The 23421-nt window shown below is 35.8% G+C and overlaps 1 protein-coding gene across 2 annotated transcripts in view; it reads left to right on the top strand.

The window, feature by feature from the left end:
- The window catches only part of Clvs1 (clavesin 1), a 233799-nt gene that overhangs the window by 90279 nt on the left and 120099 nt on the right, over nucleotides 1–23421 (top strand). The gene's annotated exons all lie outside the window — the stretch shown is intronic.

Here is a 23421-nt window from a genome sequence, read left to right as displayed (position 1 = left end):
AATTTGTCTTCCAATAGATTTAGTGTTTCTGTTTTAATATTTAGATCTTTGATCCATTTAGATTTTATTTTAGTACATGGTGATAGACATGGGTCTAGCTTTAGTTTTCGGCAAATGGAGTGACAGTGTTTCCAGCACAATTTATTAAAGAGACTGTCGTTCTTCCAGGAACCTGCTTGGCTCCTTTATCATACATAAGGTGGTTGAATGTGTTTGTAGTTGTGGTTGTATCTTCTAATCTATTCCATTGATCTTCGGCTCTGTTTTGATTCCAGTACCATGTTGATTTTACTACTGTTAATTTGTAGTATAACTTCAAGTCAGGGATTGTGATGCCTCCTGCCTTGCTTTTGCTGCTTAGAACTGTCCTTGCTATTCTAGGTCTCTTCTTGCTCCAGATAAATTTTGGGAGTGATTTCTTGAGTTCTATGAGGTTTTTTGATGGTATTTTTATCGGGATTGCATTGAATCTGTACAAAAGTTTTGGGAGAATGGCCATTTTCACAATATTTATTCTCCCTATCCATGAGCAAGGGATGTTTTTCCATTTTCTGAGATCATCTTCAATTTCATTTTTCTGTGTAATATAATTTTCCCTGTACAGGTCTTTTACTTCTTTCATGAGAGTAATTCCTAGATATTTCATTTTTTTGGTTGCTAGTATGAAGGGTGTCACTTCTCTTATTTCTCTTTCTGTGACTTTGTTGTAAGTGTATAGGAATGCTATTGATTTTTGAGTACTGATTTTATAGCCAGCTACATTACTAAATTTATTATATCTAGCAGTCTTTCAATGGAGTTTTGGGGATCTTCTATATAGAGTATCATGTCATCTACAAATAATGATAGCTTACCTTCTTCTTTTCCTATCTTTACCCCTTTTATTTCTCTCTTGTCTAATTGCTCTGGCTAGTATTTCCAGTACTATATTGAATAGGAGCAGTGATAAGGGACATCCTTGTCTTGTGCCTGATTTTAAAGTAAAGACCTTCAATTTTTGGCCATTTAGTATGATATTGGCTCTTGGTTTGTCATAGATGGCCTTTATTATATTGAGGTAAAGACCATCTATTCCAATTTTCTGCAGGGTTCTTATCATGAATGAATGTTGGACCTTATCAAAAGCTTTTTCTGCATCTATAGAAATGATCATGTGGTTCTTACTTTTGGCTCTATTGATATGGTATACACTTATTGATTTACATGTATTGAACCATCCCTGAATGCCTGGGATGAATCCCACTTGGTCATGGTGTATGATCTTCTTGATGATTTGCTGCATCCTCTTTGCCAACATTTTATTGAGGATTTTTGCATCTGTGTTCATTAGGGAGATTGGTCTGTAGTTCTCTTTTTTAGTTGGGTCTTTCTCAGGTTTTGATACTAGAGTAATATTTGCTTCCAGGAATGACTTAGGAAAGATTGCTTCCATTTCAATTTCACTGAAGAGTTTGAGGAGTGTTGGCATTAGGTCTTCTTTGTATTTCTTGTAGAGTTCTACAGTGAATCCGTCTGGGCCTGGACTCTTCTTTGTAGGTAAGGATTTAATTACCTTTTCAATTTCATTAATAGAAATTGGGTTATTCAGTAGTTTTACATCTTCATGACCTAGTTTTGGTACTTTGTATGCTTCTAGGAATCTGTCCATTTCCTCTGTGTTACCAAACCTTTGAGAATAGAGGTTTTCGAAATAGGTGTTGATGATTTTCTGTTTTTGTATAGGGTCTGTAGTGATTCCTCCTCTTTCATTCCTTATTGCATGAATTTGAGCTTTTTCTTCCCTTTTTTAAAGAAGGTTGACTAGGGGCTTATCAATTTTATTTATTCTTTCAAAGAACCAACTCTTTGATTCATTGATTTTTATGGATTGTTTTTTTAGTCTCTATTGCATTTATTCCTGCTCTGATTTTTATAATTTCTTCTCTTCTTTTGGCTTTGGGCTTGACTTGCTCTTTTTTTTCTAGATGTTTGAGGTGTAACATCAGGTTATTTATTTGTATTCGTTCTGTTTTCCTGATGTGTGAACTCAGTGCTATAAATTTTCCTCTGAGGGCAGCTTTCATTGCATCCCACAGATTCTGGTAAATTGCATTTGTGTTTTCATTTTCTTGTAGGTAGTGTTTAATTTCTTCTTTGATTTCCTCTGTGACCCACTGATTACTCAAGAGTGTGTTATTCAGTTTCCATGTGTTTGTGGGAATTTTGTAGTATCTTTTATCATTAATTTCTAATTTCATAGCGCTATGGTCTGATAGCATGCAAGGGATGATTTCTACCCTTTTGTGTTTATTTACACATGTTTTGTGAATTAATATATGGTCTATTTTAGAAAATGACCCATGTACTGCTAAGAAGAATGTGTATTCTGCTGTTGTTGAGTGAAATACTCTGTATATGTCTATTAAGTCCATTTGTTCACAGGTGCGATTCAGTTCTTTTATTTCTTTGCTGATTTTCTGTCTGGTTGATCTGTTCATTGGTGTCAATGGTGTGTTAAGATCTCCTGTTAGAATTGTGTCACTGTTAACTTGGTTTTTCATTTCGGTTAGTACTTGTTTTATATAACTGGGTGCTCTGGAATTTGGTGCATATATATTTAAGATAGTCATCTCTTCCTCTTGGAGTTTTCCCCTAACCAGTATGTAGTGACCTTTTTTGTCCCTTCTGATCATTATTGGCTTGAAGTTCACATTGTCTGCAAACAGAATAGCCACCCCTGATTTTTTTGGGGGGAGTTCCTGTTGCATGAAGTATTGTTTTCCATCCTTTTGCTTTCAGTATGTGAGTATCCTTTTCAGTTAGATGGGTTTCTTGTAGACAGCATATGGTTGAATTTTGTTTCTTGATCCATTCTGCCATTCTGTTTCTTTTAATTGGGGCATTGAGACCACTTACATTAATGGTTATAACTGTTATATATTGGTTTATTGTTAACATGTTATCTTTCTGCTGTTGCATCTTTGTCTTTTGGTTCTGTTTAATTGTCTGCTTTGTTGAGTGGTTTTTTTCTAGATGCATCTAGGCTGTCTTTGAGTATTCTTTGCAGGGTTGGCTTCGTGATCATGTAGTTTTTCAGTTGTTCTTTGTCATGGAAGTATCTTATTTCTCCATCCATTTTTAAGGACAGTTTTGCAGGATACATCAGCCTAGGTTGGAAATCATTTTGCTTTAGGATCTGGAATACTTCACTCCATGCTCTTCTTGACTTTATTGTTTGTGCTGAGAAGTCTGCTGTGATTCTGATAGGTTTTCGTTTATAGGTGATCTGTCTTTTCTCTCTTATAGCTTTTAATATTCTATTCTTTTGTTTGATTTCTTGGATGGCCATTACTATATGTCTGGGTGTAGTTTTATTTTGGTTATGGCTATTTGAAGTTCTATATGCTTTACTGATCTTGATATCAGTCTCCAGTCTCATGTTTGGAAAATTTTCAGCTATTATTTCTCTAAATATCCTCTTGACATCCTTTATGTTGTTCCCTTTTCATTTATCCCTATTAACCTTATGTTATTCCTTTTTGCATCATCTTGCAGGTGTTGAATTGTTATTTCTTGATTTCTTGTTATTTTAAAAAGATCTTTCCTTTCCTATTCACGGGCTGCAATCTTGTCTTCAAGGTCTGAAATTCTATCTTCACATTCATTGAGGCGGCTTTTACAACTTTCGATGGAGTTTTTCATTTCCTGTATATCTCTTTGAATCTGCTTTATATATTCTGTTTGTTTCTTATATTGTTCATCCAGGGATTCTATATTTTTGTTTATCTCCTCAAGTTTTTAAATTGTGTCTTCTTTAGATATGTTCAGCATCTCCTTCATTTCTTTTATCATTTCTTCTTTTACCTGAGAGATTATTTCTATTATGATTTCCTCTAAGGCTTCCCAGAGTTGCTTCTTTATTTCAGTTACTATTATTTCAGGTATTTCAGGTATGTGGCATATATTTTCTTCCATACACATGGCTCTGAGGCTTTCTTGTTATGGGCTGGATGTTTGAGACTGCATTTTGGTCTTTTGTTTTGTCATTTTCCTATATTTTTGCACTTCAAGTTTTGTTCCAAGTGAGATAGAGAGGTCAGCCAGGCTTGGACAGAGGTCCCTGCTCCCTCCTTACTCACTGATTTTGACAGGAAGCTGGATCCTGGGCCCCAGACAAAGAAAACAGTTAGCCAGCCTAGGGCAGGGTTCCCTGCCTCTGCTGGTCTTACCGGATCAACAGGGAGCCAGAGGAGCCTGGCCCCCATGCGAACAGGAGAGTTCCAGGCCTCTGCTGTACTTACGTGACCCACAGGCAGCCAGATTCTGGGCCCCAGGCAAAGAAAACAGTTCGCTGGCCTGGGATTACTTCTTATTAAAAAGTTTCTGCATGTCAAAAGAAACCTCCAGCATAGTGAAAAGAAAACCTACAAACTGGGAAAAAATCTTAGTGGACTGTCCCTCAGACAAAGGACTTTGGTCTAAAACATATAAAGAATTAAAAAATCAGACCCCCAAAATTCAAAGACCCAGTCCAAAAATTGGCATCTGAAATGAATACACAGTACTCAAATGAAGAAATACAAATGGCAAATAAATAAATGAAAAAATGTTCATTATCACTGGTCATTAGAGAAATTCAAATTAAAACCATACTAAGATTCCATCACACTCCAGAAAGAATGGTTAGGTTCAAGAATACTACCAACAACAAATGCTCTAGAGGCTGTGTGGAAAAAGGAACACTCCTACACTATTGGTGGCATTGTAGACTGTTGCAACCACTATGGAGATCAGTCTTTAGACACTTCACAAAGCTGCGATTGGAAGTCTATTCAACCTAGCTATTCCACTTTTAGGTGTGTTGCCAGAAGAACTGAAAACATCATACCACAGTGATATATGTGCCCCTTTGTTTATAGCAACACAGTTTGTAATAGACAGATCTTGGAACAACCTAAGTGTCCATCAATTGAGGAGTGGATAAAGAAGTCATGGTATTTTTATAAAATGGAGTACTACTCAGCTATAAAGAATGATCACTTTGAGATATTTATAAATCAATGGACACAGCTTGAGACCATACTCATAAGCAAAATAATTCAAACTCACATGTATAAATACCATATAGTCTCCCTAGTGTAAGAAATGGTATGAGTACATAAAAGTTTATGATAAACATGATTCCCCATTACATTGCTTTGAAGCCTTATAATGTTTGCATTCATTAGTTGGAATGGTTTTATTCTGGTTTGCTTGATTTTATTATCTGTGATATCAAGAACAGCTATTTTGAAGAAAACAAGACATTAGGATAGCCACTGATGATTTAATATCATCTTACTCTGAAGTCCTACTATGCTTTTGTTATTCTGTTTCCTTTGGTTCTATCATGTTATATCTTATTGGATATTATTATGTGTGATAGCATAAACAAATTTTCTATTTAAAATACGATAATATAGTAGCCATTCTTCATTCTCTGTTATTTGGTTCTGAAAGCCCTGTTATGCTTCCACTCTCTTGAATAGTTTTCTATTGTTTTATTATGTTTGATACTATCATATATGAAGCTACGCTCAGTTATTTCAAAGAAAGAGACATTATGGTAGTTATTGTTATTTATGGGTTGTCTTGTGGTAACATGCTGTGTTACTTACATTGTTCTGATCTGATCTGCTTTGTTATGTCTTTTTTTCTTAATCTCTTTAAAATAAAAAATACTGAAGGCATTCTAGAGAGAGAGAAAAAAAAATCCACCAGGGTTTCAAGAACAGTGGCAGTGAGGCCTCAGTAAATGGGACAGGTGGTGGAATGAAGGGAAAAATAGAGAAGCAACAGTAGAAAAATAACAGTGCAGAAATGAGGCAGAGAACGTTGGCTATAATCTCTAACTTAGATGTCCTTGATACACTAACAAAAAGAAGCACAGGCAGAGTAGATCAGGAGATAGGGTCCATTGAGATGCTCTGCACAGGAAAAATAATCAACCTGAAAGAGGGTTCATGGACTGAAAGTCAAAGATGAGAAAATAATGCTCTATGTGACAGGGAACCAGAGAGAAATAGTGTAGCCCACCCAGAAGCTGCAGATAAGTTGGAAAGACATGACACTTTTGTGCAGTGGAGAGCTACTCACCTATAAGGAAGGAAAACCTTGAGGCTTTTGTAGGTAAAGGAAATACAACTTAAAATCTAGCTCAGAGGTAAAAAGGTTCAGAATTTTGGTAAATAGTGAATTGCCTCCTTAATCTAAAAACTAAAGGTGTTAGTGGTACCCAAAATGTACAGTGCACCCTGTGAAAGGGAAAGGGGAGGAATTGTCTAAAAAGAAAGCAGAAGACACTGTTAAAAGCGTATCAGGATTTAAAACTCACAGTGTTCTCATTGTTCTGTTTAGTTTGGTTATATTCTCTTCTAGTCTGTCACCTTGTACTAGATTCAAGGGCACAGACAGCTATTCCAAAAATAGCAGGATATACTATGGTAACCATCCTTAATTTCCTATTAACTTAATCTGAAACCCTGTATACCTTACACTCTTACTATGACTGATCTTACTTGAATCTGGTTTGTTAGATCACTGTCTTGTCTTGACTGATTTTATCCAAAATCTGTTGTGTTTGAAAGTTTCACGTCTGAGCATAAAGGCAACTTCACTGCAAGATAATAAGATTCATTAGGATACCCATTCTGGTTTGACTATTACCTGATTTTGAATTCTATAATGTCTCTAATGTTTCATTTTTATTGAAATTGTTAAATACTGCTATGTTCAATTTTACTATGCCTGATGATATAGACATTTCTACTGAAGAAATGTCTAGTAACATTACTAACATAGTAACAAGAGACATCATAGTAACCATTGTAGATCACCGTATATTGTGGTTTTAACCATGTGCTATGTCCATCCTTTTGTTTGACTCCATTTTGTTTTCTTTCTCATTTGGTTTTGCTCTTTTCAGAGAGAGAGAGAGAGAGAGAGAGAGAGAGAGAGAGAGTCAGACAGACAGAGAGAGAGAGAGAGAGAGACAGAGACAGAGACAGAGACAGAGACAGAGACAGAGAGAGGATCTTTCCCATCAGATTTGCCTTCCTGGTGCCAATACTCAGAAACAATGCCTTCCTGATCCTGACACTGTAGCAGCCCCAGCAGCTTTATATCCCTCTTTTTTCCAAGAGGTGTGCTCAGGAAGGTGTAATAGTTGAAGGATGAGCCACATAGAAATTGCCAACCTGAAAACCAGCCAACAAATTGCATTTCCATCAAGATGGATTATAAAGCTATCTTAATGACATAAATGTCCTAATGATTTCCCATGGCATTCTTTAATGTTTCATGAATCTGATTGCTTGCTGCTATTTCAGTGGCTTATGATTAAGAAACCTAGAATTTTTAAAAGAAAGAAGGATAAACCAACTTTAAAAACTTTAATCAGATTATAGACTCTCTAAATTTGGTGTCTATTAAATATTCTGATGTGAATTTAAGGGTTCATTTTCCTGTTTATAGACAACTAATTTTAGAGCCCTGGTGCTTCTCTTGGTATTAAGATTCTGTTATTTTGCCAAAATGTAATGACCTTTTTGTTAAGTGTAGAGGTTTGGAATTTTTGTTGGTAGTACCAGTTTTCTGAATTAATTAAAATGGTGGGATGTTTTATATGTCCAACTTAAATTACAGCTGCATCTTCCATAAAATGCAAAGTCTACAGAACTGTTTGGCTAATGTTCTATTTAATTCAAGTTATTCTGTACCTTGTATTTTCAGATTTGGTGATTTTGGAAAGTATCTCTTGATTTTAAGTATGATTGCAAGATATCAACAAGAAAGACAGTATAAAATCATTCAAATCCATGTGGTACTGTGGGATATCTATTTTTCTAACATGCCTGCTTCATCTTATTGTCCATTTTCTTGTGCTAAAAATGATTTTGTGGCTCAGTCTTAGGAGAGGGAAAATTATATTTCAAATAGTGACTAATAGATTACAATGAACCTGTGCAAGATTTATAGAAGTCAGTTGAATTCCATCAGTATCCATACCAGAAGAAAATCTTGCTGTTTGCTACCATGGTTAGACTTCTTAATTCCACTATCAATAAGTGTGCAACCCATTATTGTTTTTGGATAACAAATACAGAAAAGCTCTGGTTTAAAAGGCTTTCATTGGAGATGGAATAACTACAACAAAAGTACTTAAGCTATTGCTTATTTAGCTGAATTAAGTGTTTATTTGCATTCTTGATTCTTCCTAGTTTTTACTTTTCTGATGCTCCTCAACCAAGGGAGTTACCAGAATAGACAAGAATGAAATTAATTTTTCATCTCATTCAGTAATGGATGGAATGCCCATAACCTAATTGCATTAGAATGTTGTCTTTTCTTTTTTAAAAAAAGAATCCTTGTTCAGCTGTGCCCTAAAACACTAGCTCATCCTCTCCCAGATTGCTGAGTGAAATAAATTCCTTTCTTATTTTCATTTCAGATTGTCATAAAGTGGTGTTTGGGGACTAGTTCTTTCCCAGGGGGCTAAGAATTTTATGGTATACCAGGCTTTCTTTCCATAAGCAAGCACTCAGTTGTTTCCAGAAACAACCACTTTCCTAGATAGTCATTTTCTTACTGAGTTCATTCATACCCATATGAACCTCAAGTGAATATAGGCTTTGTCCTTTCTTAAACCAAAATTAAATCTAAAAGTTTCATTTCCTTTTCTCCTCCTGAAATCATGGTGCTGAGCAGCGTGTTATTTTCTGTTAATTTGACTCTTGCTGGGAAATGTGTTTACGGACACATATCAGACCTCAGAAATGAACATGAAAGACATTGATGAGTGGGGAGATTTACCCACCAGTGAACTCAGGGTGTGTTTTATCTATTTTCAGCATTTAAAACTTTTGACTAGATTGGTCAGCATGTCTGCCTTCCTTCCACCTCTAAGAATCATTTGTTGACTGTCCACTGTGGTAGGGTACTGGTGATTGCGAAGGATTCTGAGGCAAATACATCATACTCCCATCTCTGATGGAGCTCAACCTACTCTCCAGAGCCCTTCTGACTCACTTCCTTTCTGAGTTCCTCTTGTCTGCAATAATACCACAGTCCTCCCCTCTTATGCCTGCATCTCATTAGTAACTAAATTCTTGGTACCATCCTTCATGTTCTTACCTCTCTATCATTTCCTCTCAACTCTCTCCCCATATATTGCAGTCACCTCCTTTGCATGGGGCTTGACTCCGGACCTTGCCTGCAATTCACATAGTTCCTATTGCTAGTTGAAATTATCTGAAGCATGGCTGCTGATATAAAAGATGGTTTAAAAATAAAAGACAGGTTAGGTAGGTAGTTTATAAATAGGCAGTCTGTAAGGGACAGGCCTAGGATAGAGTTAGTTAGACACAAAGAAAATAGTGCATACAGTAATCAGTAGCTAATTCAAGCCATGAAACTACTTAAGCTTAAAAAATTTAAAGAAAACACAGGAAAAAGGATAGAAAGTTAATGTACAGATAAGAATCCTTCCTTCCAGGAAAGAAACTTCTTACTGAGAATACTCTGTTTTTTGACAACCCTTTCCTACTTGCTGACTGCATTTAAGAATCTAACAAATGCAGGGTAAACTTGGTTCTCTTTGAAGTCCTGAATAACTGATTTTTTTAGATTTTGTATTATAAATCCTAAATTTCAATTGGTTATTTTAAACCCACAGAGTAAGCTGTGATAGGTAATTACTAGATAACAAGTTCCCACTCTCTGCTTATTTATGTGAAACCAAATAAAAGAAGCACATCCACTCAAGATTCCACATGTCGGGAATTGTTTTGCTTCTTTATTTCATATAAACACTTCTCCTTTAACCTCCTTTCTCTCCAAATTTCATTCTCTGACTTAAGGAAGGAGGCAAAGGACTCAGTTTGTATGATGTTCACTGTTTGACCATTGCTTCCCTTCTCTACCTAAACAGTCAAGAATTCTCTCAGTAGGAAGAAAAAAGGTGCATCACAGCACATTTCTGACCTTATTTATAACCCTTCTCATCAGCTCTATGATGCAGACAAGTTTACTGTTGCTCCCAGTGTGTGGTGTTCATGCCAGGAGGGTCCCAGCTGTGGTTTGCAGGTTGGACCCATGTGACTTGCCTGGGCTACATTGAGTAAAGCGAAATTGTCTTGTGTCATGTATAAAATACATAAAAATGCATATAAATAACAAAACATCCTTTAAGAATATTTTTTATTGTAACACAGAGATGTCCAATGTGGTCTGCAGACTGGACAAGCCCCGGTCTACATTCTCAGTTTACATCATTTTTATATGGCTCCTCTGCCCTTTCTCTTTTATATCTTGTCCAAGTCTCCCCTCCCTCATGGACCAATTCAAAACTTCAAAAACCATCATGCTTAACTGACCACTTTTTCTAGAGGGCCCCAAGCACTTTATAACGCCAATTATGTTCTATCTGATAGTATATTTACTCATGTAATATGGAAAGCCACTGAGATTATTAGCCCCATCTATGCACTAGTCTGAGTCAGTTACTTTTTAAAGGGTTACATGCATTAACACCTTATAGGGTGAGATGGGTGCTAGCATCCTGCCACAGGTGAGGAAGTTAAGCCACAGATAAGAAAAGCAACTTGCTAAATTCATATAGAGCAGCCATAATTTGAATCAGAATCTTCCTAACTCCAAACTTTATGTTTTAAAAAACACTTTTTTGTCCCCCATATTCATATTTTAAAATGTCCCCTACTGGTTTTTATATTTAGCAGAAAAGTTTACAATATCTTTTTATCTTATGTGTCTTTTGTAAAGTAAATCTTCATTAAATCTTTAAGCAAATACCTTCTGTCTCCAGTTCCAAGTACATCCAAATTTTTAAAGGAAGACATTCAATATTTAAAAAATTACATTCACTATTGAAATGAGCATATCAATGTATTTAATGTTAGTTTCATCCTCTTAAATTGTTGGAGAGATTTAGAAATACCAGGATCAAATATAATAAAATATTATTTATTCAAAACAAGTAACTAACTAGGAACACTAGTGACACACACACACACAGACAGACACACACACACCTGATTTCTATCAAGAATTATTGTTCTTCAAAGAAACAAAAATAAGAAACCAGATAACAATTTGAAAGCTTTAGTTTTAAAGATCATTCTGAATGATGGATATAAATACTTTGCATTCTGGTTATGCAGAGCTGCTTAGGTCTTCTAGAACTGGTCTGCAGAAGCAGTCTTTCATCTCCATGTGAGTGAGAGAGCACTATTATTACCGTTTTTTCATCCTGTTTTTTCCACAGTACTTCAAAATCAGAGCACTATTTTTAGACAAAATTGTTTTGTGTTTCTTCCACAATATGCAGTGGTTAGATCGCAGCAGAAGACTGTAAAAATGGTACTTGATAGAGAAAACAAATATTTGAATATTCTACAGTATGAATCACTAGTTAAGTTTCTATAATTTGATCTGAACCAAAACTTTAGAAAGCAGATAAAGACTTAGGTTTCTCTCTAGGAAACTCTACAAACAAGAACTTGATTCTTTATCTTATCAGTTGTTGAATAGTGTTCAACATAATATTCAGTCTATCTGATACTGGGCTTTGAAGGCCAGATATTCTCACACTACAACCTCTAATCACAGTAGGTAATTCATTATTCTGTTTTATGTGCAGTTGTATTCTTTTTTTTAATTTAAAGAGAAAAAACAAAAAAGGGTAGAAATAATACAGGATTTCAGAAAAATAAACAGTAAGAAATCACTAGTTGGTAAGTTACATATTGTCATCTTAGAAATAGTTGTTCAAGTTACAAAATTAAAGGATACAAAGTGATATTCAAATAATGACACTGCAAACAGCTCTGCTCAGTGACCCAACAAAAACTTAGTAATATGGTTATCAGTCCTACACACTTGTTTTTTATCTTAAAGAGGGTAAGATTAAACATGTCAAAACAGAACAAAACAGTTCATAAGGAAACAATTTAAAGAAAAACAGATTTCTAAGCAAGTCCACTGGACATCTTCACTGTCTATCTTATTGTCTCTAGTTTTCTTCCAAATAGTTGTCCCCGTCTTCACACACATTGAATATATACTGAACATTATAGAGCTAATCAGATCATTACAGGATGATGAAAGCTTTTTAGGTCTTCAAGACCTGATTTGGGGGAAGTCAATAATGACTACCATAATGTCTCTCATTCTCTTTGAAGTAGTTGTCTTTATCTTTATGTATGCTGAAATTGAACATAAGAGACTAGACTAATATCATCCTGAACAACGAATGATAGTATTGCTAGATTTCATATCATAATGCTACGGAATTAGCACTGGGTTTCTTAGTGTCTCTTCTTCTTCAGAGCATCCCTTCATTACATCATGTATTATATAATCTGTTCCCATAAATAGTTTAGAAATTCTTCCCACGTGTGAATCTCTACATGTGTATCTATCCTTTCTGTATTTTAGGGAAAAACAGATCAAAACAAGACAACAAAACAAATTCCTAGAAAAACATGAAATGACAAAGACATATAAGACCACAATATTAGGTGATCTGTAGTAGTTACTATGCTTTCTCTTATTATTTTCAATAGAATTGTCCACATCATCAGGCATTATATAGTTAAGCATAGCATTACATAGCTATTTTTATAAATACACATCTTTGGTGACATGGTAGGACTTGAAAGCAGTTAATAATCAAAACCAGAATGGATATCTTTTACATCTTGTCACTTTCAGCGTTACTGTGGTATAACCTGTTATTTTGGGGTTAGCTGTCTGGGCCCTCAAATCTCATATGAGTAGACAAACTGGAACAAAATATAATCAAACTAAACAGCAATAAGACTACTGTGGCCTTTAAATTCTGATACACTTATAACAATGCTCTCTGCCTTTCTTTTTTAGGCAGTTCCTCACCTTTCCCTTTCTCAGGATTCTTTGTATATTTTGGGTCCCACTAGCTCCTATAGTTTTTATACTAGGGGGTCAACCTCTTATCTATCTGAGTGTTGCTGAACCTTTTTATCCTTGAGCTTAATCTTGAGCTGTACTCCTTTACTTACTAAAGCCACAAAGGTTTTCCTTCCTTCCAGCTGTGTAGTTCTACACTATACATAAGTGTCATAACTTTCCAACCTGTCTGCAGTGCTGGACAAGTTGTCCCTATTTCTCTCTGGTTTCCTGTCACATATAGCATTGTTTTCTCATCTTTGACTTTCAGTTTATTAACCCTCTTTCAAGTTGAGTGTATTTCCTATTCAGAGCCTCTGAATGGATTCTGCCTCCTAATCTACTCTGCCTGTGTTTCTTTTTTGTTAGTGTATCAAGGCTATCTACATTTAAAATTATAGCTTACTTATAGCTTATTTCTGCTATTCTCTTCTTCTGCTGTTATTTGTCCACTTTACTCCTTCATTAAACTGTCTGCCCTGTTCATTGAGGTCTCCCTGCCACTGTTGCTAGAATCTTGGTATTGTTTTCCGCTCTCTCTCTCTCTCCGGAATGTCCTTCAGTATTTTTTGTAGGGTTGGGTTGGTGGTCATGAATGCCCACAGTTCCTCCTTGTCTTGGAAATATCTTGTTTCTCCATTAATTTTGAGAGAGAGTTTTTCCAGGTACATTGGCCTTGGTTGGAAGTTATTTTCTTTCAGGGCTTGGATTATTTCCCCCCAGGCTCTTCTCAATTTGAGAGTTTGTGTTGATAAGTCTGTCATTATTTTGATAATTTGTCCTTTGTAGGTGATCTGCTTCTTTTCTCTGGTCACTTTTAATATTCTGTTCTTGTGGTGGATTTCTAGTATCTTGATTATTATATGTCTGCGAGTAGATCTGTTTTGGCTGTAGGTGTCTGGAGCTCTGTATGCCTCATTTACCTGGATATCATTTCTTTTTCCTATGCTTGGGAAGTTTTCCTTAATTATATCTGTGAATATTCTTTGTAGTTCATTTGTGGTTACTCCTGCTTCTTTGCTCACATTTTTTATTCTTAAGTTATAAATCCTCTTGTCATCTTCTAGCCTTTGAATTGTTTTTTCCTGGTTCCTTATTTTTTTTTTTTTTTTTTGTATTTTTCTTTTTTTGTCGGTACCAGGGATCAAACTCACAACTGCCTGCTTGCAAGGCAGGCGCTTATACCGCTGAGCTAAATCCCCAGCCCTGTTCCTTGTTATTTTTAATAGATCTTTTTTTTCACTATCACACATCATAAATCTCTCTTCAAGTTTCAAAAGGCTAACTTTAGTTTCTGTCAAGACATTTTGCCAGCTTTCAATGGAGTTTTTAGTTTCTTGGTAATCTCTTTGGATCTGTTTCATGTATTCTAGATTTTGTTTGTATTCTTCATCAAAGGCTTCTCTTCTTTTTCTGAGTTCCTCTGTTCTTCCATCTGTGTTCTCTTGGGAGGGGTTTGTCATTTTCTTTAATTAATCTTTTTATATCTTGCTTCACTTGGATCAGAAATACAGCTTTAAATTCATCTATGGGGTCATGAAGGTATTTCTTTTTGTCTGGTGATGCTGTGTCTAGTATTGGATGGTTACTGCACTGGTTCTTTTCTGTATTTACCTCTCCTGGGCTTATTTTCCAAAGTTCAGCAGCTGGAGGTTTTTTTCTATTTCTATCTCTTGTCATGTTTCTGGTTTCTTTCAGACAGGTGTGTCCTGGGGGTCTCTGGCCCTCTCCATATTGCTTAGGGTCTTTCCGAAGCTTGCTGACTGGGGTTTTGTTGCCCTCCCCCAATTTGCTGTTATCTGAGGTACAGGCAAGGACGCAGAGATGGTGCAGGCTAGCCTTTAGCCTCTGAGCTGGTTGACCCACAATTTCCTTCAGGGACTTACGTTGTACCTTGTGGATGTCACCGAGTTATGGCCTTTTCATCCTTGGCTACTGGGTCCCAACCAGAAGCATAGCTCAGTCCCAGCAGAGCCCACTTACCCTCTTTGCACCAGGGGTGGCCAACTGATGCCACCTCGGTGCTGGGCTATGTCCAATTCCAAGATGTCCTCCAGCCAGTGACAGCAGCCATGGGACCCAATCCCCAGCACTCACCGGGTATCAACGTAGCTTCTCCTCTTGACTCCACTGCACACCACACCACGTCCTCCCACCAAGGGCTTAGGACTCAACAATTCTCGTTATCTGCAGCCACGGCTTCAGCTCCACCTTGAATCACCTGACTCCATGGGACTCTCAGTACAGCGTGGACTGGTCTCAGTGAGCGCGCAAGGCTCCAGGCCTACACTCACATTTTTCCTTCCTTCACTGAGGTAGATTCTAGTTTGATGTGGTTTTTCCATGTCTAGATCAGCATCCTACCTCTTCAGAAAACTGCACGGTGTGGCGCCTGGCTTTGCCCCCCAGGAGCATGGTCCTCTCCATGGCCTCCTCCAGCGTAGGGGCCCTGGGACCCAATTTCCAGTACTCACTGAGAGCCAATAAAGCTCTGCCGCTTGGCTCTACTTAAGGCTGTGCTGCGTCTTCCAGTCAAGGGCCCGGGGCTTATCAGCTCCCATTATCAGCAGCTGCTTCAGCTCTACCATGGATCATCTGACTCCAGGTTACACCCAGCGCAGACCGGGCCTCGGTGTTCACCTCAGGCTGCAGCCCTCCACCCAAGCTTTTTCTTCCTCTTCCTACTTTTATTTTTCCCTTTGGTTTCCTCCTGGCTTAATAAAAATCACCCTCCAATTGTCTGGCCCTCTCCATGCTGTCAGATTCTAGCATCTGAGCTGCTTTCCCCGCAGAGGCTCTCAATTCAGCCTTCTATCAAGCCGTCATTTTTTCATGCAGTTGTATTTTTATTCTAACAGAAATTTAAAGTTTTCTTACCAAGATAAGATGAAATTAAGAGATAAAAATTTACTTAAGAAGGCTTCTTCCTTTCTCCTCTCTTTTCCTTTTTACTTTCATTCCTTGCTTTCTTTTTCACTCCTCCTCCGTTTCTTCCCCTTTTTTTCTTCTACTGTGTTGCTTTGTACTCTCATCAAATTTGGTGAGGCAGAGTTAAATTTGGGATTATTTTCTCTGGATGATCATATTTGTTGAGAAAGATTTACAATTTGACTTTCTAAGAATCAGGATAGTAAATTTAAGATTAATCTCATGCTAATATTGATTCTATTACAGCAAAGTCAACCATTTATTAGTATCTTCCTTAAATCTAATATTTTCAGAGTACAAACTTTTTTTGTGTGTGCAGTGTACCATTGAGAAACAAGGAAATTAATTTTCCTAGGAGCACAATGGTGCACAGATCAGAGACACTGTCTAGCTAAAATCCAAATCATATAGGAATAATTCAAATCCATTTAAGAAAATATATATATGCTGAATTTCCATCCCAGAAATTTTTCAAGAAATCTGAGATCTAGAAAAGGAGAAAAGAGTTTCACTTCAACACAATCCAGTTGAATTTTGCACATTTCCCATTGTTCTGCTACCACTATCATGAAACCAGTGTGACCAAACATGGTATCCTTACAACTCACAGGGATACAAATGCTGACTCCTCTTGGAATGTGCTTTTCAATTCATAGAGCTCCTTTCATATTGCTATTTGTGCAATGCTTAAAATAATCTACACATGGAAGAACAGAAAGTTGTCACATGGTGAATTTCAGTCTTCTGTAAGTGGATGCAAGTATCAAGAAAGGCAGAGGCAAGAAATCAAGCCAAATAACTTCCATTGAATTCAGGCCTTTCTGTTCACTCTATCAAAAGATGGTTCTTCTCCGGTCCAGAGGCCAAACACATGGCACAGTTTTTTTCCACCTTGCCCAAAGCACAAATATTAGTTAATGGACAAATCTCACTGTGTAATTGAGAACCATGCCATCATTAAGTTAGTGATTAATTCAGAAAGATGTTTCAAATAGCATGAAGATATAAAGCAGCATGCACAAATGTGATGCTTCTACATGTGTGACTAAGGCATAGACACTTGAAAGCAAAACACATATTCAGTCACTTGTTTTGGAGTGGACCTTAAAAAATTACCCACCCGAAAATATCATAAATATTTAGTCAAACTAAGTGTTTAATAGGCTACAAGATGGACCTGCCCAAATAACTTTACTGATATTGAAAGACTTTGTGCTATAGCAGAAAAATTACTGTAGATATATGCACTGGGATTTTAGATCTGACTAAAAGCTCCCATCTGCTGCTTCTGAGAACCAGTGGCACCACTACCAAATGCCACCTCATCATATATGGCCTTATTTTTCTTTTGTGAGTTTAGACTTGGAACCTAGATTCTAGAATGTCCACTAAAAATTGAAAGCAGCAATGAATCACTTCTCTGATCTTAAATATCTTCTCATCAGTAAGAGCTTAGAGTTTTCCACTATTTTGTCTCATTTTTGTGGGATTTCAGTGCCTCAGGTAATAACATTGGGTGTCACCTCATAAAATCAATGACAGAACCTAAAAATGACTCACTATTCATAATCTCTAATGGTTCACAGTACAACCATGAAACTTATCAATAAAGTCCTAATTAGTGTAAAATTCAGATGCCAAACATGTGAAGAGCTCCACAGGGCACAGGGCTCCACATGGAAAATTTTAAGTTTCCTATTTTGAGGTAATATAGTTTCGTTTCATTTCATTGGACAATTTGCAATTGCCATAGTGTGTTTATATACATTTTCATATTTCAGCTTAAAATAATCAAAGTAAAAATGATATCCTCCATAACTGACTATACCAATGATATACAAGTTTTAGAAAGGATGAAAGAAATGTAAATATCCATTTATCACCTGTTCATTTTGATACAAATGCTAAAATATTCTGATTAAACTGTGATTGTAAGCAATAAAGAAAATAAAATGTTTTTCTCTGGCTTATTAAACAACATATATAATTTAATAGCTTGCCTGTCTAAATGTTTATAAAATGAAGGGACTCTGGAAATATATTTACTTTTCATTTTATAATTTTCATGAAGTGGTTGAATTGTTTGTTGATCACTTTGGTTTGTTTGCCAACTTATAATGGCAGATTTTGGTGGGGCTTTTTATTTTAAAAATTAACTGTTTATTTAAAATACTTTAGATTTACAGAATTATTATGAACATAACACAGAGATTGGTCCTATATGCTGCATCTAGTTTTTCCTATTATTAGAATCTTACATTTCATAGTATATTTTTACAACTAATGAAGCAATACTAATATGTAACTATTTACTAATATTCATACTTTATCTTCTTTTTCTTTTTCAGGATCCCATTAAAAAGATCACATATTTAGTCTTCACTTTTACTTAGGCACCTGTTAGCAGTGACAATGTCTCAGACTCCCTTGTTCTTTTATAAACTTAATAATTTTTATGACTAATGGTCAGGTATTTTGTAGAATGTCCTTTAAACTGGAATTTGCTTAGTGTATTTCTCATGATTAATCTGGAATTAGAATTCTGGGGGAATAAAATCCCAGAAGTAAAATGCCATTTTTATCACCATAGCAAGCTTAAATACTGTCAGCATGACTTATCCTTGGTTAGGTTGACCTTGATCACTTAGCTCAATTAGAGGTCATGATATTTCTCTGATATATAATTATTATTTTTTATTTTTCAGCTTTGTAGTATGCTATATGATTCTGTGATGTTTTTTAAATTTTTATTTTATAGAAAAAAATGTAAGACAGAATTTCATAACAAATTAATAGAAGAATAACAATAGTTAATATATTGCATACTGCCATCTTCAAACTAGTTACTCAGAATATAAGATATAGACATAAAAAACTTTCCAATCAACATTAGCATAAGTTCCTTTTCAACAAAATAAGGAACATTAATAGTTGCATTATATTTTCTCCTTTTTCCTTCCTTTCTTTTCCCCCTATTCCAGTTTCTTTTTCCTTTCAAACAATTTCTTTAATTCCCAGTACCAAAAAAAACTTCCTATTTCACAATATCTATTGTACATTTTAGATCTTATTTACTCTTTAATTTCTCACACCAAGAAGACAATATGATGTTTACACACGTGAGTCTAATTTATTTAACTTGTAAGTATGGTCTCACATTGCATTCATTTACCTGCAAAAATCTCGTTTATCCTTTTTACAGCTGAGCAGTACCATATTATATAAAATACTACATATTCATTCATTATTCTTTCTCTCTCTTTTTATCTGTAGAAGTCACTGTCCTCAGCCCATATTCAAGGAGTGTGGGGAGTTTTATTCTATGTGATAAAGGGTAGTTTACCAATGTAAATTATTTAGTCTAATGTGTATTTTAAAATTTGCAAAGCTGAGAGCATTGCACAAGTAAAAATGTTGTGAATAGAAAAGTGGAAAGTGATAAAATCTATCCGAGGAAATCAAGGACTAAGAAAATGAAAGTAAAATTGTGACTAAGGTAAGAGGTAGGGTCGCATTTCTCTGCATGAGAAAAGCCTCATGTCACAGAGACTTATTACATTCACTATTTTCGTGCTAACCCAGTTCCTCTGGAAAAGTAAAGCATTTGAACAATTGGAAACTGTAATGAATCTATAATCCTGTTATTTTAATCCTGGGATCATCTCAGGAACATAACACACTTCCTTCACTGCCATTTCCTGTGCTAGATCTTAGTTTCCAAAATGCATGGCATCCTTTCCAGGATTCCAGGCCTAATTTAGTGTATTTCTTGGAAATGGATACTAGGGGGTCATATGATGGAAGTGATGTTATCTCTATTTAGAGGAGAAAAGTGAGATACAGTATAAATGATTTGCTAAAGGTATTCGTAATTAATTACCTCTGTCGTCACTATTCAACGAAAAGTGCTCTCTCAAACCTCTTCAAAGATCTTCTTGGCAATGCAATGGTCTCCTTCCTTATTCACCTTCATCTTTCTTCTGCATTTGTTGTTAAATTCCCCCTAGTGTTACATACCTATTTCTCTGTAGCAGAGTATCCAAAAGCACAGTGGCCTGAAAAGCAATCATTTATTATTGTTTCACATCTGTGGAGCAGATGGAGTTTATCAAGGCTGGCTCAGCTAGATGGCTGCACTTTTTATGGGATCTGCTAGTTGGCTGGGTGTCACTGTCAAAGCAAGTCCCATAGACAAGGGACTGTGTCTTCAGTGAGGCCTCAGCTAATGTGTGGGTGCAGGGGTTAAGGAAGTATTGGGACTAGCAGTGCAGTAATGAAATGTATCATACTCTTGCTTCCTGAAATGTTCTCTCTTTTTTAAAAACACAGTATTCTCTTGAGCACCTCATTTTTTATTTTTTCTTTAATTCTACTTCCTATCACTAATAATTGCATGTAATCTTCACCTAAGTTTCAATCGTTCAGTCTTGATTGTCTTCACAAGTGTAATCTTCCTGAAAAGCTTCTCCAGCCTCAGACTCTTTGGTCCCTAAATAGTCAGTTCCTATTTCCTATGGGGGATTTTCATTTGAAATTGCTTACATTCATAATGTTTGGTCACATGTTCCATTTAAATCAATGTTTGTTCCTAATCAATGATGTATCTCTGGAGAAGACTTGGGCTTTTTGATGAATGATGTAAATCTAAATGTAAAAACAAATCTCCAGTAAAAACTTGCCATATGATATCTCTAAAAATTAAAAAACAATATATCTAAAAGAAAACAATAGTTATAAGGAGAATTGTTAAGAGCCATTTCATCAAGAAATTTATTATAATTTTAAATTTAAAGATTAGGTAGAGTATCATGATAACTATATTTATATATTTAAAAGTCTATAATGTGGGAAGATCTGAGGTTTTTTTCCTTTTAGCAGAACTTAGTCCATTGGACTTTGAGGGAAGAAACTTTAGTTTGATATAAGGGGAAAATTAGTAAGAGGAGAAACAAAATGATTTGTGTACCTCTTCTTTTAAAATTTAATTAAGTTTTATTTTACTTTAAAGAAAAACAGAAAAATCAAGAAGCAAACAAAATAAAAACAACAACAAAGTAAAATGACAACAACAATAATAAAAAAAACCAATAGCTATATAAATTTTCAAAACAAGATGATAGAAATTTAACAATGGTTGTTATTCTGCTCATTGTTATCTTCAAAATAGTTGCTCAAATACAGGTATAAAACAAAACAGTAAAATGGAGCAAAACGCTGGACTTTAAAAACAAGATGAAAGGAAATTCCACATAGCTGTCACAATGCACACTGTCATCCTCCAAACAGATCCCCAGATCACCAGCTCCTGCAAAGTCAATTAAATAATACAAGCTTCAAGCTGTTCTTTCCACTTCAGTAGCTGTCATCTCACCCTGAGTCCTCTGAATCAGCCAGTTGTTTACTTGGGGGGCAAGGAGATGCTCTTCTGGTTTCCTAGCCCATGCACTGGCAGGCTCATGGAAAGGTGTGGTTTGTCTTCTTGCCGAGTCTCTTCCTGATCCCCATGATGGAGCCTGGCTCATGGTAAGGTGTGGTTGTATACCTCTTTTCAAAATTAAATGTCACTTTACTCTCCCAGAAGATCTTAATCCCTATTTTCCCAGCTCTCCATCAGAATCCTACCCACCCCTCACACCTAATACCAAGTCTTCTTCCCTCATTGCTCAAATTTTATCTGCCTTTCTCAATTCATGCTATGAATCATCACCCCTCCCCAACTAGATTAAAGCTATTTAAAATATAAGTAGGACATACTAAGTTATAACTTCAGGCATGCCACCAAATATGATCTTATTACAAAAATGTAGTAATTCCTATCAGATTATTGTTCAATTGTCATTTTCTGACTTGGTTACCATTCAAAACCGGACTGGACTTCTCAAGAATTGCATCATTTGACATTGAATTCTGAAGAGTAGGCTCCTGATTTAATGAAAATCACTTGACATCCAAGCTTATATTTCCTACTCACCAATGAGGGAAATTGAAATTAGAAATTTTAAAAGATCCTTGATTTGTAGCAGAGATAACTTATTAGGTGAAACAGCTGAGTCAATATGCTCTCATTTCTTCTCTTAATAATTTTTCAATGATCTGTAAGAAAACCAAATTTGATATCATTTTGACCAGTTGGCAACCCAGGTAGAAGCATTTAAAAGAAAATTTAAAGCAAAACAGAAAGAAATGTAAAATAATACAGAATTTCAAAAAAATAACAGTAACAAATTAACACTAGGGCTGGGTTTAAGCCCACGTCTGACAAGCGCAAGGTCATGAGTTCCATCCCTGGTACAACAGCAACAACAACAAAATACTAGTTAATATGTTTCATAGTGTTATCTTAGAAGTAGTTGGTAGTTGTTCAAGTTACAAAATCTAAGCATATAAAGTGAACACACAAACAATGACAGCACAAACTATTCTTTTTGATGAACTAACAGTATGGTTATAAGATCCAAAATGTACAATAGATATTGTAATAATGAAAGGGAGGAAAGTGCTCAAAAGGAAAGAACTACTTGTAGGCAAACACGTATAACTGTATGTATGTTTAAGTGTGCAAGACAGTTTTTAAATCTATAAGCCAAATTAAATTATGAACAAATGACCCAAAAATGCAAAAGAAAAAAGGAAAGAGAAAAAATTTGTTGAATGCAAATAAAAAACAGCTGGTCACAGATAGGACAAATGGACAAATAAACAAATACACAGCTTAACAGACTGGACAAACAGATAAAATATTACAGAATCATAGTGCACTCAAATGTTTGGAAATTATTCAAACCAAAAATCAACTGGTGAGTGAGAACATGTGGTGTAGAAGAATATAAAAGACACTGGAGATCTGTCAGCCTAGTTGATATTCAAGTCTGCCTGTTGTCATAGTTACTGATGTGCTCAAAGTGATTTCCCTCCTGAATCACACTCTTACAGACCTACAGTGAAAATAAGCTATTCTTCCTGCTTATTTATTTATTTACTTTTTGCTAACCATGAATCAAGCTAAAAATAGCATCAGTTGCATGGATGTTTTTACACTCATAGCAAGATTTCAAACATAGAAAACGCACAAAAGATGTTTAATCAAAATAAGTGTCTCTGATTAATGTCTCACCTCATTTGTTCAGCACTGATTCATTGAGCACCTAGGTACCAGAGACACTATGAGGATATATATGACCCAGTTCCTGCCCACAAGGATGTCACAGCTGTGAGGGAGAGCCACGAGTATGGCTCTTCAGCAAATTTCAGCAAAATGCGATCAATGCTATCATGGAATCATAGTACAGAGAACCATGGGAGTGAAAAGAGAAGCACTTCACTAAATTTGGGGTGCTGGTGAGGTCAGATGAAAAGGAAGCATCCACTCTGGGAGTCTCAAAATATTATTAATGGGAAGCTTTGTAATGTATTTTCAGTCATTCTGGGTGTGGAAACCCAATGTGAATGCAGGCTGGACTCCTCGAAGAATGGTGTGGAGACTTGCTTTGCTGCACACAGCGTGGCATCTACCTATGATGTATCACCTATAAC

The sequence above is a fragment of the Cavia porcellus genome, unplaced genomic scaffold (assembly GCF_034190915.1).
Source record: "Cavia porcellus strain 051 isolate PalLab524CR breed Dunkin Hartley unplaced genomic scaffold, mCavPor4.1 scaffold_11, whole genome shotgun sequence".
NCBI lineage: Eukaryota > Metazoa > Chordata > Mammalia > Rodentia > Caviidae > Cavia > Cavia porcellus.
Note: the sequence above shows the minus strand (reverse complement) of the source record. Positions and strands in the feature narration are given on the sequence as shown.